Consider the following 6,105-nt stretch of genomic DNA (forward strand, 5'->3'; position numbering starts at 1 on the left):
ATATATATATATATATAACAAATATTCCCTCCCAGATTTATCCTCAGATCGCAACAATGACGTCACATCTGGATGACATTTGCACAAGCAAACATCAAGTGCTCACATAGGTGAATGCATTTAAACTTTTAGGAATCACAAACAAACATTTGAGACCTTGTTGAACTAACTTAACCTCATTTTAATGTTACACTAACAGTTTGTACAAACCATTTTTGTTGAAAGGGGAATACAGCTCAAACAAAATGCTTACTCTGACTTTGAGCTTTACCATTCCTCTACATTACATAAGTCACACTAATGTGATCCCTTTTAGATTGCAAGCCCTCAGGGGCAGGGCCCTCCTTACCATCTTGTCTTGAATTTTAATGTGATTGTAATGTCTTCCCTATATTGTAAAGCGCTCCCCAAACTGTTGGCGCTACATACATCCTGTAGAATAATAATATGATTTTAATCAGCAGACTTTGTTGATTATATTTTGGGGTACATATGGGGGGACATGAAAATGCATTTTGTCTTTACTATTTATTCTCAATAAATACAAGGAAATAAAATATATGTAGATATAATTGCTACCAAATGAATGCTCTATTTGTCGTGTCAAAAGGTGTATAATACATTGGGGTAGAGTTCAGGAAAGGGTGCTTCTTCTGAAGAGGAAGATTACCAGGTTGGTGTTAACAGCCCGCACTCTGAAGAAGGTACAATTGGTGTCAGCAAGAGAGTGTATGAAGGTTATAGACTTGATACATTTCTCCATTCTCACAGTGGCATGGACTCATTGGCATCTCCTTCAACTTCAGTTCACTTTCCTTCTGCAGTGGGATTGGCAGTCACTGAATCAACACACCACATGAAGCTGCAAATAGACAATAGAAAGGGGTTAGCTTATGTCTCCAATTAAGGCAGGACAAAAAGCTTGCCCTTACTACAGATTGCAGTGGAAATATTTCACTGGGCAGAACAAAACGTCCTTTCTCTGTTGGCCTCATATCTTGCAGGTGCTCAGAACTCCTTAGCTGACGTTCTCTGAGCCGAAATGAGTGGATGTTGAACAGCAAGTATCTTCAGATTTTAGAGTTGTGGAGAACACCAAAGGTGGATCTAATGGTGATACCAAGCAATGCATGTCTACTGCAAGTTCTTTTCTCGTTATTACTATCCGCACCCAAGGGGACAGGATGCTCTATCTCTGAAGTGGGACAGAGAGTGTGCTATTGCGATTATGTCCTTTTTGGCTAAATCTCCCATGGCTCCCACTGCTGAAGGAGATGGTAACAGGTCCTTCAATTGTGCTCCAAAAGTAGCTTCGACCTTCCACCTGGATTGGGAGATGGTTCTTTCTTCCATACTACCCATAGCTGATAACTAAGAGAATTTCATAAGAATCTTTTCATTCCTACTGAAGGTCCTGGAAGAGGCCAGGCAGCTTCAGCTAGAATCATTTTGACCTGGATAGTAAACCTATAGAACTGTGGGTTTTCCACCCCATCCACCCCCCTTTCCTTCCTGGAAGAGGTCTCGGCTCATTCCACAAGGACAACGGCTGCTTTGTGGGCAAGTATCACCAAGGTGCCGGCTAAAGTGGTTTGCAAAGCTGCTGGCTGGAAGTCACCCAATACCTTTATCCATCATTACCAGCTTGATGTGGCTTATGGCCCTCCTCAGTCTTTTAGGGGCTTTGGTCCTTTCTGCGACAAGAGCCGACTAATATATGGTGATTATTAAAATCTTTTTGCATTCAATCGATGCAATGTGCTGGGTTTTTTTTCCCCTCCCACTTTTTCTTTTTTGTTGTTGTTCGCTACATCCCATAACTAGGCTAACATGAAGAGCTCCAGCAATATGGAAAATTATGAATACTTGCGCTACTGGAGACTCATCATGGCAGTCTAGGTTTCCCTCCCTGGTGTTCTGTTGTCATTACTTTTTAGGGGGTTGTCCTGTGGGATCACAGGGGTGGAGCCAACTAAAAAGTAGGCTGACATGATGAGTCCTCAGGAAAAGAAAATTACAGTAAATATTGATAACAAATGTTTCTAATTTTGAACTACAGGCAGCACAATGCTCAGCTGTGAATGGGCACCATTGAAAAGAATGTGATTCTTTATGTTGAGCATTGTTGCGCTTTGAGAAATGCTCAACAAAATGTTCAGGTGTGAATGGGGGTTAAGGAAAGTTCATTCAGCAAACCAGGTATCCAGTTACTAATTGCAAATTATATTAATGCCTCCACTGGCACTTGCAGATCTCCAAATTGTTCTTGTTTTATAAGAATTTTGTTAAAGACGTGACACAATATAACCTAACATGGAAAAGGTCTTATTTCCTAATCGTACATTATGGGATGCAGACACATCTGGGTAATATGCAGGTATCATCAGGTGATTGGACACTGGCCAGAGCTGCGACAACCCCCATATGACCCCTCCCCCTCCAGGAAATCCTCAGGTTTTTGCTAGTGTCTAGGGCTGCAACAACTAATCGACATAATCGATTATTGAAAAAGTTGTCAACTTTTTCAATAATCGATTATCGGCTTCCGATCAGTTGGCCCTGTTCACAACTCCACACGCTGTGCGCCGCACCTCCTCCCCCCCTCACGCTCGCCGCTGCCAGAGCCGCATCCACGCGCCGCACCTCCTCCCCGCCTCACACTCACCGCTCACCCACATCCACGATCGGCACAGGGACGCGGGGAGATGTACTAAGGGGGAGCAGGTGTGGGGTGATGACAGCCGCCGATAGACAGGTCCGATCTCAAAAGCAAGTTGCTGGAAGACTGCTCAGGTAAGCCTGCACTTTCCCACACATGGTGCTCTATAATGTATTGCTGGAATTTGTATTCCTCTATAGCTGATGGTACATTTGTGCTGTATATTATACATAGGAATACAAATTCCATAGAGGACTACAAAACCCAGCAATAGTATATTATACAGTGCAATGCAGAATACCACCAGCTATAATGTACTATTGCTGATGGTATTCTGCATTGTGCTGTATAATGTACTATTGCTGGGTTTTGTAGTCCTCTATAGCCGGTGCCATTCTGCATTCATTGCTGTATAATTTTACACTTTCCATTTCACTATATTGCACACCACACTATCTTTTTTCTTTTTTACTTCCACCGCTCCAAGCTTGCTCCTGTGATGGACTACAACCTCAATAAACACTAGTAGTCCCATCAATGGAGCCTTTTTTTAAACTTTATTTTATTATTTATCCGATTAACCGAACCTAATAATCGGCTAACTAATCGATTTTGAAAATAATCGTTAGCTGCAGCTCTACTAGTGTCCTTAGGTGATGGATATCTCGTCTCTAGTGAGGGAGATGTATGTGGTTTACTTACCTTAATACTGTGATTCTTTAATCAAGTTTCTGGCTGCATTTGGCCACGGTAGCAACTATTATTATTGTTATACAGGATTTATATAGCTCCAACAGTTTGCGCATCGCTTTACAATATAGGGAAGACATTACAATCACAATACAAATCAAGACAAGATGGTAAGCCCCTGAGGGCTTACAATCTAAAAGGGAGGGGGAAGTGATACATGAGGAGGGAGCTGTGTGGGGATGAATTGTTTGAGAACTTGATGGTTGAGCGGTTAGGTTGAGGTGGAATAGGCTTCCCTGAAGAGATGAGTCTTTAGGGAATGCCTAAAGGCAGTCAAGGTGGGCGACAGACGGACAGGTTGGGGTAAAGAATTCCAGAGGATGGGAGAGACTCTAGAGAAGTCCTGGAGGCGAGCATGGGAGGAGTTGACAAGGGAGCTGGAAAGCAGGAGGTCTTGGGATGAGCGGAGCCGACGGTTAGGGTGATACTGTGAGACCAGGTTTGAGATATAGCCGGGGGCGGAGTTGTGGATGGCTTTGATAGCAATCTTGTAGCCTCCAGATCATTGCCCCATGGTAATAGCTACGGGGAGTGTACCCACTGAAGATAGATGCCCACCTTGCAAGCTATTTTATTGGCATATACTACCAGTGTGACCCTGTCCCTGAACAACCCCTAGGGGGTATGCTTAGCAAAAGATCGGGATAACCCATTTCCCTCATTTGGAGAACTGATGTAAAGTGGTGGATGAGTGTCAGCCACTGACCCCCCCTTCCAGAGTCCCTGTGATTTTTAGGTCTAGATTAAATGATAGCCGGCCCTTCAAGAAGTTTCTTGCTATCCTGCTGGTGTTTGGGCATATCTACTGTGCACTCCTTATGTCCCCATCTCTGGTTTTTATTACATTTGGTTATTTTTGATTGAGTTCTCCCCGTTGCTCCCGGGCACATGCAGGCAGCGCCTAAGGGACCGGAGGGGGGTCCCTTAGGCGCAGCCTCAGTGACTGTTTTTATGGGACAGAAATCTGCTATGATGACTGCATCGGGCAGCAGAGGGCATAAATGTAGTCCCCCTTCTGATCCAGTGTTGGGCATAGCCATGGCTACTGCCTTATTGCCGGATGAGGATTAGGGTGTGGAAATAGAAGTGCATACCTCCTCGGATTCTGCCTACTGCGTCCGTGTCACAAAAACTGCATGACACCATTTCAGTGCTTTTTAAGGAGGTGATAGAATGTCTAACCATTTCACCACCTACGCAGGATTGCCCCAAGATTACTAGTAAGGGTTCCCTTAACCAAAAGAAACATGCTAAGGCTTTCCCGATGTACTCTCTAGTAGAGGAGGTACTTTATGCGAATTAGCAGGATCCAGAAAAATGTCACTCCAAATCGCTTTGCACAGCAATATCTCCTTGAAGAAGCATTTCTCAAAAAGTTGGTGGTGCCAGAGATAGATGCAGCTATCTCTTGCTTTAAGAGATCCCTGACCATTGTGTTGAAGGATGTTCCAGCCTTTAAAGAAACAGTGGATAAGCATCTGTAATCCTTGTTCAATGCATCCTTTGCACTGGTTGGGCCTACCCTGCAACCTGCAGTTACTTCTACTGAGGTATGTCAGGCCCTGGCGGTCTAAATGGACTCTGAGGTCCTACAGTGGTTGGAACTTCCACCAGTGACCTTGCACTACTGTGTGGATGGCGTTTCTGACATTTTGCATGAGCTTTCTTAGCTGGGTTTGTTGTCCCTGCAGATGCCTAAACTCCTGTGGATTAAGTATTCCTTGGTGGAACCAGCCTGCAACAAGCATCTGGAGAGGATTCCCTTTGTGGGAGAATGTCACTTCAAAGATGATTTGGACACCCTTTTCAATAAGGTTACAGGGCAAAAGTACTCTCTTACCTAGCAAGCGGAAACTTAAAGGGGTTCTAAACCCTCCCGTTTGTTTGCCTATATCTACTGCTATCTAGCAGTAGATATAGGCAAACAGTTTTTAAAAAACCCCCCATAAAACAGCGGTTTAAACTTACCTTTTTTTCTTTGCGCGCTCCCGCCCGAGAAAACGAAACTGTTCGGGCGGCCGCAAAGCATCTTGGGGTGGGCGCATGCGCAGTTCGGTTTCTCGGCCGGGAGACGAGCAGAGACGCAAGGTAAGTGTATGGACGCGTGCGCCCGCATGCAGACACGGCTGGATCGGAAAGACAGAGCAGTCACCGCTGGAGGGACAGATGAAAACATCAGGAAAGAAGATGATCGGAATAAGAGACATCATTTAAGGTAAGTGCTAACATTAACATGTTAGCACTTACCTTAAATGTTTTCCTTGGCTTCGGGCCAGGAAGGGCTCCTTTCAGCCTTTCATTCCTTCCAGGCTTCCATATCTACAGCAAAACTTAAAAATGCAAGCTCTTAACACTTCCAAACCTGTCACCAAGTTCTCCTCACAATGAAGGGGCGCATCCACTTTCTCAAGTGGGAGAGCATCTGTTGGCCTTTGCATCAGTCTGAAGTTGAGAGGTCCAGGTTTTGTGCAAGAAGAACACACAAAAGTAACACTGTTCCTCCATGACTCGGGAAAGAAAAAAAAAACAAAACAGGTGCTTGTCACTGGGAGCACCCTTGCTCCAATATGAGCCCAGACAAACAGAAGAAAGATGGCTGGACACTGAATTCCACAATAGTTTATTAAAGCTTGTACCACATCACTGGTGTCCCACCCAGCGGCTGACTGGCAACTTTTAGCCCAGGGGGCAAGTAC

Source organism: Nanorana parkeri, unplaced genomic scaffold (assembly GCF_000935625.1).
Source record: "Nanorana parkeri isolate BGI_ZX_2015 unplaced genomic scaffold, ASM93562v1 scaffold1612, whole genome shotgun sequence".
Classification (NCBI taxonomy): Eukaryota; Metazoa; Chordata; class Amphibia; order Anura; family Dicroglossidae; genus Nanorana; species Nanorana parkeri.